This window comes from Erinaceus europaeus, chromosome 16 (genome assembly GCF_950295315.1).
Source record: "Erinaceus europaeus chromosome 16, mEriEur2.1, whole genome shotgun sequence".
Lineage (NCBI taxonomy): Eukaryota > Metazoa > Chordata > Mammalia > Eulipotyphla > Erinaceidae > Erinaceus > Erinaceus europaeus.
In genome coordinates this window covers 1109163-1123397 of record NC_080177.1, presented here as the reverse complement: position 1 = coordinate 1123397, position 14235 = coordinate 1109163, and the positions used below count along the sequence as shown (strand labels likewise).

At 51.4% G+C, this 14235-nt stretch overlaps 1 protein-coding gene across 6 annotated transcripts in view; it reads right to left on the bottom strand.

The window, feature by feature from the left end:
* The window catches only part of MYO9A (myosin IXA), a 159504-nt gene that overhangs the window by 122389 nt on the left and 22880 nt on the right, over positions 1-14235 (bottom strand). The gene's annotated exons all lie outside the window — the stretch shown is intronic.

Genomic DNA, 14235 nt, shown 5'->3' with positions numbered 1-14235 from the left:
CAGGACCGCATGCCTGGAACCAGGGTCCGTCCCCACGCTCCGGACGTACTACCGCAGTTCCCTCTCTCAGAAGCATTTAAAAAACCAGGTAAAATAGCAATCAGGAACGTTTCCAGAGGGCTCGGTGGCAGCTCACCAGAAGAGCGCACACCCTCCCACGCACAAGGGCCTGGTGCCCACCTGCTGAAGGAAAGCTCGAGAGGTAAGCAGTGTTGGAAGTGTCCCCTCTCTCTCTCCCTCTGTCTGCCTTTCACCCTTTATCAAAGATGACCACCAAAGAACTGTGGGGTCATGCAGGCTTGGAAGGAAGAAAAGGAGGGAACCACGCAAATCTAATGATCCTACACCCAGAGTGTCTTAGGGATAAAGCAGAAGCAAGAAAAAGTACCATTAGTGAAGAAAAAGGTCTGAGCCAAGGGCCTCACGCCTGTACTGCCCTCCAGTCTCCCGTGTGTGCAGACCCCCAGACCCCCTGCTCCTGCATCTGTGAGCTGCGAATCTACTTCTCCCCAGCAGGAGATAAGGGCCAGAGGGAAGGAAAAAGGATCCATCCCGCTCTGAGTCTCCTGAACACAAGCACACAATTCTGGAAGCAGGCTGTGCTGCACACCTTACTCCCCCCTTGTCAGGCAGTGCCAGTTTCTACTTGCCTTATCGCCTTCCTAGTTCATCCCTGCATGGCCTCCCTGTGTCATTCCGACACGTCCTCGTGTGTCATGCCTACATGTCCTCCCTGTGTCATCCCTACACGTCCTCGTGTGTCATTCCTACATGTCCTCCCTGTGTCATGCCTACATGTCCTCGTGTGTCATTCCTACATGGCCTCCCTGTGTCATTCCTACATGTCCTCATGTGTCATTCCTTCATGTCCTCCCTGTGTCATGCCTACACGTCCTCGTGTGTCATTCCTACATGTCCTCCCTGTGTCATGCCTACATGTCCTCGTGTGTCATTCCTTCATGGCCTCCCTGTGTCATTCCTACATGTCCTCGTGTGTCATTCCTTCATGGCCTCCCTGTGTCATGCCTACACGTCCTCGTGTGTCATTCCTACATGGCCTCCCTGTGTCATTCCTACATGTCCTCGTGTGTCATTCCTTCATGGCCTCCCTGTGTCATGCCTACACGTCCTCGTGTGTCATTCCTACATGGCCTCCCTGTGTCATTCCTACACGTCCTCGTGTGTCATTCCTTCATGGCCTCCCTGTGTCATTCCTACATGTCCTCGTGTGTCATTCCTACATGGCCTCCCTGTGTCATGCCTACATGTCCTCGTGTGTCATTCCTACATGGCCTCCCTGTGTCATGCCTACATGTCCTTGTGTGTCATTCCTTCATGTCCTCCCTGTGTCATGCCTACATGTCCTCGTGTGTCACTCCTTCATGTCCTCCCTGTGTCATGCCTACATGTCCTCGTGTGTCATTCCTACATGGCCTCCCTGTGTCATTCCTACATGTCCTCATGTGTCATTCCTTCATGTCCTCCCTGTGTCATGCCTACACGTCGTGTGTCATTCCTACATGGCCTCCCTGTGTCATGCCTACATGTCCTCGTGTGTCATTCCTACATGGCCTCCCTGTGTCATTCCTACATGTCCTCGTGTGTCATTCCTACATGTCCTCCCTGTGTCATGCCTACATGTCCTCGTGTGTCATTCCTTCATGTCCTCCCTGTGTCATGCCTACATGTCCTCGTGTGTCACTCCTTCATGTCCTCCCTGTGTCATGCCTACATGTCCTCGTGTGTCATTCCTACATGGCCTCCCTGTGTCATTCCTACATGTCCTCATGTGTCATTCCTTCATGTCCTCCCTGTGTCATGCCTACACGTCCTCGTGTGTCATTCCTACATGGCCTCCCTGTGTCATGCCTACATGTCCTCGTATGTCATTCCTACATGGCCTCCCTGTGTCATTCCTACATGTCCTCGTGTGTCATTCCTTCATGGCCTCCATGTGTCATGCCTACACGTCCTCGTGTGTCATTCCTACATGTCTTCCCTGTGTCATGCCTACATGTCCTCGTGTGTCATTCCTACATGGCCTCCCTGTGTCATGCCTACATGTCCTCGTGTGTCATTCCTTCATGGCCTCCCTGTGTCATGCCTACACGTCCTCGTGTGTCATTCCTACATGTCTTCCCTGTGTCATGCCTACACGTCCTCGTGTGTCATTCCTACATGGCCTCCCTGTGTCATGCCTACATGTCCTCGTGTGTCATTCCTTCATGGCCTCCCTGTGTCATTCCTACATGTCCTCGTGTGTCATTCCTACATGGCCTCCCTGTGTCATGCCTACATGTCCTCGTGTGTCATTCCTACATGGCCTCCCTGTGTCATTCCTACATGTCCTCGTGTGTCATTCCTACATGTCCTCCCTGTGTCATGCCTACATGTCCTCGTGTGTCATTCCTACATGGCCTCCCTGTGTCATGCCTACACGTCCTCGTGTGTCATTCCTACATGTCCTCCCTGTGTCATGCCTACATGTCCTCGTGTGTCATTCCTACATGGCCTCCCTGTGTCATTCCTACATGTCCTCGTGTGTCATTCCTTCATGGCCTCCCTGTGTCATGCCTACATGTCCTCGTGTGTCATTCCTACATGGCCTCCCTGTGTCATGCCTACATGTCCTCGTGTGTCATTCCTACATGGCCTCCCTGTGTCATTCCTGCATGTCCTCGTGTGTCATTCCTTCATGTCCTCCCTGTGTCATGCCTACATGGCCTCGTGTGTCATTCCTACATGTCGTGTGTCATTCCTACATGGCCTCCCTGTGTCATGCCTACATGTCCTCATGTGTCATTCCTTCATGTCCTCCCTGTGTCATGCCTACACGTCCTCGTGTGTCATTCCTACATGTCCTCCCTGTGTCATGCCTACATGTCCTCGTGTGTCATTCCTTCATGGCCTCCCTGTGTCATTCCTACATGTCCTCGTGTGTCATTCCTTCATGGCCTCCCTGTGTCATGCCTACACGTCCTCGTGTGTCATTCCTACATGTCCTCCCTGTGTCATGCCTGCATGTCCTCGTGTGTCATTCCTACATGGCCTCCCTGTGTCATGCCTGCATGTCCTCGTGTGTCATTCCTACATGGCCTCCCTGTGTCATTCCTACACGTCCTCGTGTGTCATTCCTTCATGGCCTCCCTGTGTCATGCCTACACATCCTCGTGTGTCATTCCTACATGGCCTCCCTGTGTCATTCCTACATGTCCTCGTGTGTCATTCCTACATGGCCTCCCTGTGTCATTCCTACATGTCCTCGTGTGTCATTCCTTCATGGCCTCCCTGTGTCATTCCTACATGTCCTCGTGTGTCATTCCTACATGTCCTCCCTGTGTCATGCCTACATGTCCTCGTGTGTCATTCCTTCATGTCCTCCCTGTGTCATGCCTACATGTCCTCGTGTGTCACTCCTTCATGTCCTCCCTGTGTCATGCCTACATGTCCTCGTGTGTCATTCCTACATGGCCTCCCTGTGTCATTCCTACATGTCCTCGTGTGTCATTCCTTCATGTCCTCCCTGTGTCATGCCTACACGTCCTCGTGTGTCATTCCTACATGTCCTCCCTGTGTCATGCCTACATGTCCTCGTGTGTCATTCCTACATGGCCTCCCTGTGTCATTCCTACATGTCCTCGTGTGTCATTCCTACATGTCCTCCCTGTGTCATCCCTACACGTCCTCGTGTGTCATTCCTACATGTCCTCCCTGTGTCATGCCTACATGTCCTCGTGTGTCATTCCTACATGGCCTCCCTGTGTCATTCCTACATGTCCTCATGTGTCATTCCTTCATGTCCTCCCTGTGTCATGCCTACACGTCCTCGTGTGTCATTCCTACATGTCCTCCCTGTGTCATGCCTACATGTCCTCGTGTGTCATTCCTTCATGGCCTCCCTGTGTCATTCCTACATGTCCTCGTGTGTCATTCCTTCATGGCCTCCCTGTGTCATGCCTACACGTCCTCGTGTGTCATTCCTACATGTCCTCCCTGTGTCATGCCTGCATGTCCTCGTGTGTCATTCCTACATGGCCTCCCTGTGTCATTCCTACATGTCCTCGTGTGTCATTCCTTCATGGCCTCCCTGTGTCATGCCTACACGTCCTCGTGTGTCATTCCTACATGGCCTCCCTGAGTCATTCCTACATGTCCTCGTGTGTCATTCCTTCATGGCCTCCCTGTGTCATTCCTACATGTCCTCGTGTGTCATTCCTACATGTCCTCCCTGTGTCATGCCTACATGTCCTCGTGTGTCATTCCTTCATGTCCTCCCTGTGTCATGCCTACATGTCCTCGTGTGTCACTCCTTCATGTCCTCCCTGTGTTATGCCTACATGTCCTCGTGTGTCATTCCTACATGGCCTCCCTGTGTCATTCCTACATGTCCTCATGTGTCATTCCTTCATGTCCTCCCTGTGTCATGCCTACACGTCCTCGTGTGTCATTCCTACATGGCCTCCCTGTGTCATGCCTACATGTCCTCGTGTGTCATTCCTACATGGCCTCCCTGTGTCATTCCTACATGTCCTCGTGTGTCATTCCTACATGTCCTCCCTGTGTCATGCCTACATGTCCTCGTGTGTCATTCCTACATGGCCTCCCTGTGTCATGCCTACATGTCCTCGTGTGTCATTCCTTCATGTCCTCCCTGTGTCATGCCTACATGTCCTCGTGTGTCACTCCTTCATGTCCTCCCTGTGTCATGCCTACATGTCCTCGTGTGTCATTCCTACATGGCCTCCCTGTGTCATTCCTACATGTCCTCATGTGTCATTCCTTCATGTCCTCCCTGTGTCATGCCTACACGTCCTCGTGTGTCATTCCTACATGGCCTCCCTGTGTCATGCCTACATGTCCTCGTATGTCATTCCTACATGGCCTCCCTGTGTCATTCCTACATGTCCTCGTGTGTCATTCCTTCATGGCCTCCCTGTGTCATGCCTACACGTCCTCGTGTGTCATTCCTACATGTCTTCCCTGTGTCATGCCTACATGTCCTCGTGTGTCATTCCTACATGGCCTCCCTGTGTCATGCCTACATGTCCTCGTGTGTCATTCCTTCATGGCCTCCCTGTGTCATGCCTACACGTCCTCGTGTGTCATTCCTACATGTCTTCCCTGTGTCATGCCTACACGTCCTCGTGTGTCATTCCTACATGGCCTCCCTGTGTCATGCCTACATGTCCTCGTGTGTCATTCCTACATGGCCTCCCTGTGTCATGCCTACATGTCCTCGTGTGTCATTCCTACATGGCCTCCCTGTGTCATTCCTACATGTCCTCATGTGTCATTCCTACATGTCCTCCCTGTGTCATGCCTACATGTCCTCGTGTGTCATTCCTACATGTCCTCCCTGTGTCATGCCTACACGTCCTCGTGTGTCATTCCTACATGTCCTCCCTGTGTCATGCCTACATGTCCTCGTGTGTCATTCCTTCATGGCCTCCCTGTGTCATTCCTACATGTCCTCGTGTGTCATTCCTTCATGGCCTCCCTGTGTCATTCCTACATGTCCTCGTGTGTCATTCCTTCATGGCCTCCCTGTGTCATGCCTGCATGTCCTCGTGTGTCATTCCTACATGGCCTCCCTGTGTCATTCCTACATGTCCTCGTGTGTCATTCCTTCATGGCCTCCCTGTGTCATGCCTACACGTCCTCGTGTGTCATTCCTACATGGCCTCCCTGTGTCATTCCTACATGTCCTCGTGTGTCATTCCTTCATGGCATCCCTGTGTCATTCCTACATGTCCTCGTGTGTCATTCCTACATGTCCTCCCTGTGTCATGCCTACATGTCCTCGTGTGTCATTCCTTCATGTCCTCCCTGTGTCATGCCTACATGTCCTCGTGTGTCACTCCTTCATGTCCTCCCTGTGTTATGCCTACATGTCCTCGTGTGTCATTCCTACATGGCCTCCCTGTGTCATTCCTACATGTCCTCATGTGTCATTCCTTCATGTCCTCCCTGTGTCATGCCTACACGTCCTCGTGTGTCATTCCTACATGGCCTCCCTGTGTCATGCCTACATGTCCTCGTGTGTCATTCCTACATGGCCTCCCTGTGTCATTCCTACATGTCCTCGTGTGTCATTCCTACATGTCCTCCCTGTGTCATGCCTACATGTCCTCGTGTGTCATTCCTACATGGCCTCCCTGTGTCATGCCTACATGTCCTCCCTGTGTCATGCCTACATGTCCTCGTGTGTCACTCCTTCATGTCCTCCCTGTGTCATGCCTACATGTCCTCGTGTGTCATTCCTACATGGCCTCCCTGTGTCATTCCTACATGTCCTCATGTGTCATTCCTTCATGTCCTCCCTGTGTCATGCCTACACGTCCTCGTGTGTCATTCCTACATGGCCTCCCTGTGTCATGCCTACATGTCCTCGTATGTCATTCCTACATGGCCTCCCTGTGTCATTCCTACATGTCCTCGTGTGTCATTCCTTCATGGCCTCCCTGTGTCATGCCTACACGTCCTCGTGTGTCATTCCTACATGTCTTCCCTGTGTCATGCCTACATGTCCTCGTGTGTCATTCCTACATGGCCTCCCTGTGTCATGCCTACATGTCCTCGTGTGTCATTCCTTCATGGCCTCCCTGTGTCATGCCTACACGTCCTCGTGTGTCATTCCTACATGTCTTCCCTGTGTCATGCCTACACGTCCTCGTGTGTCATTCCTACATGGCCTCCCTGTGTCATGCCTACATGTCCTCGTGTGTCATTCCTACATGGCCTCCCTGTGTCATGCCTACATGTCCTCGTGTGTCATTCCTACATGGCCTCCCTGTGTCATTCCTACATGTCCTCGTGTGTCATTCCTACATGTCCTCCCTGTGTCATGCCTACATGTCCTCGTGTGTCATTCCTACATGTCCTCCCTGTGTCATGCCTACACGTCCTCGTGTGTCATTCCTACATGTCCTCCCTGTGTCATGCCTACATGTCCTCGTGTGTCATTCCTTCATGGCCTCCCTGTGTCATTCCTACATGTCCTCGTGTGTCATTCCTTCATGGCCTCCCTGTGTCATTCCTACATGTCCTCATGTGTCATTCCTTCATGGCCTCCCTGTGTCATGCCTACATGTCCTCGTGTGTCATTCCTACATGGCCTCCCTGTGTCATGCCTACATGTCCTCGTGTGTCATTCCTACATGGCCTCCCTGTGTCATTCCTGCATGTCCTCGTGTGTCATTCCTTCATGTCCTCCCTGTGTCATGCCTACATGGCCTCGTGTATCATTCCTACATGTCGTGTGTCATTCCTACATGGCCTCCCTGTGTCATTCCTACATGTCCTCGTGTGTCATTCCTACATGGCCTCCCTGTGTCATTCCTACATGTCCTCGTGTGTCATTCCTACATGGCCTCATGTGGCTTCCTGGGTTCAGACCAGGAAACAGAGACTATCCGAGTGAGCTCTTCTGCCTGCACACACTGATGCTTCTTTTAAAAATCACACTGTTCGGGGGTCGGGCAGTAGCGCAGCGGGTTAAGCGCAGGTGGCACAAAGCACAAGGACCGGCATAAAGACCCCGGTTCGAGCCCCCGGCTCCCCACCTGCAGGGGAGTCGCTTCACAGGTGGTAAAGCAGGTCTGCAGGTGTCTTTCTCTCCCCCTGTCTTCCCCTCCTCTCTCCATTTCTCTCTGTCCTATCCAACAACAACGGCATCAATAACAACGATAATAATAGCCACAACAATAGTAAAACAACCAGGGTAACAAAAGGGAAAAATGGCCTCCAGGAGTAGTGGATTCGTGGTGCAGGCACTTAGCCCCAGCAATAACCCTGGAGGCAAAAAAATTTTTTAAATTAGAAAATTAAAATCATACTGTTCGGGGGCCAGGTGGTAACGCAGTGGGTTAAGTGCACGCGGCGCAAAGCACAAGGATCGCAGTTCGAGCCCCCTGGCTCTCCACCTGCCAAGGGGTCACTTCACAGGCGGTGAAGCAGGTCTGCAGGTATCTGTCTTTCTCTCCCTTCTCTGTCTTCCCCTCCTCTCTCCATTTCTCTCTGTCCCATACAACAACAAAGGCAACAAAATGGGGAAAATGGCCTCCAGGAGCAGTGGATTCGAAGTGCAGGCACTGAGCCCAGTAATAACCCTGGAGGCAAAAAAAAAAAAATAAAATACTGTTCTTTGCATCTAAGATTTCTGGCATTTTTATTTCTACCTGCTGAAATTTCATGACTTTTTAAGAGATATTTCTCTCACGCATGTCCTTGAAAAATCTCACGTATATAATTTGTTATTGTCCAGGTATTTTTTGCATTTTTAATTGGGGGGCTTAACGGCTTTCAGTGGATACCACAGTTTGTACAAGTGCATGATTTCTCGCTTCTCTGCAAAATGCTGTCACCCCAGCCTACGTCCTCCTCCACCACCCAGCACCAGGACCTGACAGCCCCCGGCCCCTAGCCACCTTCCGTTTTGTTGTGTGTGTGTGTGTGTGTGTGTGTGTGTGTGTGTGTTTTGCCACCAGAGTTTTCACTGAGACTCAGTGCTGGCCCTGCAAATCCACAGCGCCCAGTGGCCTTTTTGTTGTTCGTTTTTTCGTTTTTCTTTCCTTTCTTCTCTCTCTCTCTTTTATTAGACAAGACAGAAAGAAATCGAGAGGAAAGGGACAAAAACAGGCCTTGGCAGCCCTGCTTCACTGTTGAAGCTTCCCCACCGCAGGCTTGAACCTGGGTCCTTGCTCATGTAGTGAATGCACTCAGCCAGGTGCACCACCCTCTCACCCCCCAGCACACGCCCCCAGACTAACATTTCAGTGTCTCCCAACGTAAACTGCCTTTCTGATTGCTTCATTTTGCATCTTTCTGAGAATCAGTTGGCTTCACTTCAGTGTTAAAGGTACACTTTTTGATGAAAGGAGTTTTTGTTTTCCAAGCAAACATTTACTGAAAACCTATTTTACGCCTCCCCCCCAAAAAAAAAAAAACGTTGAACCGCACATCTAGACATGTTGAGGTTGTGCTGCCCTGGGCTGCATCAGCCCCCAGGACATTTCTTACACAACATCAGGCCAGGAGGCCCAGCCTGTAGTAACCATGAGGACCGGCTCTGAGCCCGCAGCTCCCGGCCGCTCCCTGGACGCCCCCGATGGCGCGTCAGGTCATAACCAGGGGAGCGGGGGTGGCTAGGGCAAGGCCGCTCCTTAGGGACCAGCAGGCCGGCCACTGCTCTCTCCAGCGGTCACCCGGGTATGGCCAGAGGCGGCGCTCTGGTGCGGCAGCCTGGAACTCCGCGCAGGACACCTCAACGGAGGGGCTGCCTCCCCACCACAGCCAGCAACAAGCAGTCACACGGCCAGGACCTCAGAGAAGCAGAAGCTCAGCTGCCGAGCCTGCGGACTCAGCCGCCCCCACTGAGAGCGGCATGCCCATGTCGGCTCCAGACAAAAGAGAGTATATAATCGAAGAGCTATTTTGGAAACCCTCCGGGGCCTCTTTCAGTCCTACACGCTGTAATTCTAGGTTTGGGCCTGGAAAAAAATGTGTCTGGCTATCACCGGGGACCTTGGAAAGCAGGACACAGAAGACGAGGAGGCTCTGAAGGCAGCGCCAGCCAGCCAGACAAGGAGACAGGGCACTGGCGGGTGCGCACGCGGGGAAGCGGGGAAACGTGGAGGGCGGGCCTCGGGCGCGCCTTTGTGGTCACGGCAAGAGTACGGAGGGCGGAAAACGGAAACTCGGAATTCAAGGTGTGAAGCCCTTGTCTTTGGCAAACGCGGCTATGTGGTGTCAGGTGAGAGAGGGCAGCTTTCCAGACAAAGACGCGGCAAAGGGCATGAGAGCCGGCCTTCATGCTAGCCGAGCCCGAGCTCTATCTGTGCCAAGTAAAAGACAAACTGAGTGGTCCGGGAGGTGGCACAGTGGGTAAAGTGTTGGACTCTCAAGCATGAGGTCCTGAGTTCAATCCCCAGCAGTACATGTGCCAGAGTGACGTCTGGTTCGTTGTTTTTTTTTTTTTTCTCTCTCTCTCCTATCTTTCTCGTTAAGTTTTTTTTAATATTTACTTATTTCCTTTTGTTGCCCTTGTTGTTTAATTGTTGTAGTTACTGATGTCATTGTCGCTAGATAGGACAGAGAGAAATGGAGAGAGGAGGGGAAGACAGAGTGGGGGAGAGAAAGACAGACACCTGCAGACCTGCTTCACCGCCTGGGAAGCGACTCCCCTGCAGGTGGGCAGCCGGGATCCTTACACTGGTCCTTGCGCTTTGCACCACGTGTGCCTAACCCACTGTGCTACCGCCCAACTCCCTCATTAATAAACTTTTTAAAAATCTCGGTGGGGGTGGAGCAGGCAATGGCACACCTGATTAAGCTCACACATTACAGTACACAAGGACCTGAGTTCAAGGCCCTGGTCCCCACTGGCATAAGGACCCCAGTTCAAGCCCCCGGCTCCCCACCTGCAGGGGAGTCACTTCACAGGCGAAGCAGGTCTGCAGGTGTCTGTCTTTCTCTCCCCCTCTCTGTCTAACCCTCCTCTCTCCATTTCTCTCTGTCCTATCCAACAACAAGGGCAACAAAAAAGGGGGGCGGGGGGTGGGGAATGGCCTCCAGGAGCAGTGGATTTGTAGTGCAAGCACCGAGCCCCAGCAATAACCCTGGAGGCAAAAAAAAAAAAAAAAAAGTGAGTGCCAAAGAAGAAAAAAAAAATGTGTGGAATAGGGCACCAAAGTAAAAACCCTGGGGTGAGGATGAGGGTGGGTATTCGGCTTCCTGGGGCGGCGGGGGTGGGTGGGAGGGTGGGATGAAATACAGTCTTTTGGTGGTGGGAATGGTGTTAATGTACACTCCTATTAATTTGGAATCATATAAATCACTAATTAATATGAGAGGAGAAAAATTGATGTATGTCTCAAACTTTTTTAAGCATAGACTGAGTTTTTTTAATACACAGGCTGAGTCTTTCATTTGTTGACTCTCTCAAAAGCCTAGACCAGGGAGAACAGAAGCAACCGGTGACACACCTACATACAAATAATGTCAACGGGGAGTCAGGCGGTAGTGCAGCGGGTTAAGCACAGGTGGCGCAAAGCGCAAGGACCACTATAAGGATCCCAGTTCGAGCCCCCGGCTCCCCACCTGCAGGGGAGTCACTTCACAGGCGGTGAAGCAGGTCTGCAGGTGTCTGTCTTTCTCTCCCCTTCTCTGTCTTCCCCTCCTCTCTCCATTTCTCTCTGTCCTATCGACATCAATAACAACAATAATAACTACAACAAGAAAAATAACAAGGGCAACAAAAGGGAATAAATAAATAAATATTTTTAAAAAACAAATAATGTCAAAGGACATAAATTATGGTGATGTTAAGTATTATACAGCAAATCCTCAGAAAGGGGTTTCTCAAAATTAACCCAATTACCAAATAACGTGATTATAACAATAACTATCTATTGTTTCTTGAACTCTAAGACAGCAGGAACCTCACATTTCCCCTATAGAGCCTATATTTCCCCCAGTCCCGGCTCACTTTCCTGCATGCTTCTCTCAGTTCATACCACATAATATTGCATCTGCCGATCCCAGCCTAATCAACGCAACGAGTGCCACCTCAGCATGCTTCACTTCAGACTGTGACCAGAGACTTCAGGAGTGGAATGACAACCCTTCAGCTTCATTACTCGGGTGAGATCTTTCCTTTCATAGGATTCTCTAATTCCATTCCAGGTAGTTCACTTCCTAACAAAGTCCCAAAACCTAGATATGGACCAGGTCCCGTGAGATAGAGCCTATGTTCACATGTATCCATAAATTAGGGCAAAATATACACCTGAAAGCAAAAGTACATAATAGTCTACAGTGAGTCAGTATAAAGTTCATAATGAAATAGTGTCTACTACTTCCTATTACAGTTCTCTCACTCACTCCAAAGCTAACCTTAGCAAAGCAAGGACTGTAAAAGCTGAATAAGGGCAAGAGACTGGCAGACTTCAATGATGACTCTTTAGTCACTATCAGGCCACTCCATCAGCTGGGGCCCTAGTCGGGGAGTCCTGAGATTCCCAAACAGACGTGATGTGCCCAGACCGCAAATAAATCCCTCTCTCCGTTGTTATCGGTCATTTCTATCAGGAACAACACAATGGACCCTTTTGTGGCCCCCCCACATAGGACCTTGCCCTCAACTTGGATCAACAATGGTAGGGAATGTTCCATCCTCCGAAGGGAGGCTGGACAACATACTCTGTGCTCCACCTGAGGAAGATGGGTCCTGAAATTGGGGCAGCTTGGAATGTTCCTACTCATGACCACAGAGTGTGAGCTCAGATCTACAGGGATGCAGAGGTCACACAGGCTCCTAAACTGAATATGAGCCCCAGATATCACATCAAATCGATGGGGTTTACAGTCAACAATACTTATACCCCTTTCCCATATTAGGGAGCTACTCTCTTCCCTGACCCAGCTTTCTGTCCCTTTTCCAGCCATGACATCAACTCCCCAGACAATAACTTGGATCCACCTGCATATCAGATTTCAGGCTCAGAGAAAAGAAAAAACACTAGTATAGCTACAGGCCCCTTGAAATATAACTAAAATATGCCTACTAGCTATCTGCAAAATGGAGGACACCCCCCCCAACACTTCATCTGCACTATCTATTCCAGCCTTTAGGTCCATGATTGTTCAACAATTTGTTTGGCTTTGTGTGTTAACTCTCTTTTCAGCCACCAGGTTCCAGATGCTACCATGATGCCAACCAGACTTCCCTGGACAGACGACCCCACCAATGTGTCCTGGAGCCCCGCTTCCCCAGAGCCCTGCCCCACTAGGGAAAGAGAGAGACAGTCTGGGAGTGTGGATCCACCTGCCAACACCCATATTCAGCGGGGAAGCAGTTACAGAAGCCAGACCTTCCACCTTCTGCATCCCACAAAGACCCTGGGTCCATACTCCCGGAGGGATAAAGAATAGGAAAGCTGGGGGTCAGGCGGTAGCACAGCGGGTTAAGCACAGGTGACACGAAGCACAAGGACCGGTGTAAGGATCCTGGTTTGAGCCCCCGGCTCCCCACCTGCAGGGGAGTCGCTTCACAGGTGGTGAAGCCGGTCTGCAAGTGTCTGTCTTTCTCTCCCCCTCTGTCTTGCCCTCCTCTCTCCATTTCTCTCTGTCCTATCCCACAACAATGACATCAATAACTACAGCAATAAAAAAAGGGAATAAATAAATAAATATTTTTTAAAAAGGAAGTCGGGCGGTAGCGCAGCAGGTTAAGCGCAGGTGGCTCAAAGCGCAAGGACCGGCGTAAGGATCCCGGTTCGAGCCCCCCCGGCTCCCCACCTGCAGGGGAGTCGCTTCACAGGCGGTGAAGCAGGTCTGCAGGTGTCTGTCTTTCTCTCTCCCTCTCTGTCTTCCCCTCCTCTCTCCATTTCTCTCTGTCCTATCCAACAACGACATCAATAATAACTACAACAATAAAACAAGGGCAACCAAAAGGAAATAAATAAATAAATAAACTAGGAAAGCTGTCAGGGGAAGGGACAGGATACGGAGATCTGGTGGTGGGAAGTGTGTGGAGTTAGTTGCACCCCTCTTATCCTATGGTTTTGTTAATGTCTTCTTTTAAATAAATTTTTAAAGATTTTTAATGTGGTATTTCAATTAAAAGTGATACAAGGGCACGGCAGATAGTTTAACAGTTACACCAAAACAGTCCCATGTCTAATGCTGTAAGGTTCCAGGTTCAATCCCCTGTACCACCACAAGCTAAGCTCAGCAGAGGCAGCGGTGACACAAGACCACAGTCCAGATGACAGAGGCCTGGTGTGCGTTGCGCGGGACCCGCCCCTTCAAGCGCTCCCACCCGCCCAGCGTCTCTGGCACAGTGTGGCCGGCCTGCCCGCACTGCCCAGCGGGGGAGAGGAGGCTGGACTCGCTCAGACCGGCCCCGTCCACAGGGCGACTCTCTGGTGCCCTCCAGGAAGCGCCCGACTGCTAGCGACACGCACTGCTTTTCCAGGCACTGAGCGGCGGAGGCACGGCCTCGCCCACACTGTCCGTCAGAGAGACTCGGACACCGGCTGCCCTTGTCAGGGGTGCGACTTGGCTCCCTTCCGTTCCCTCGGCCATTCCGGACGGCCTCTTCCCCGTCAGCAACAACCCACTGCGGTGCGACGGTCTCTGAATCCAGGCACCCCTTGCCGTCCACATTCCTGGCGCCCACACAGGTCACAGGTCTCAACTCAGGTGCCGAACTTGTCTGGTACACGCTCAGATGCT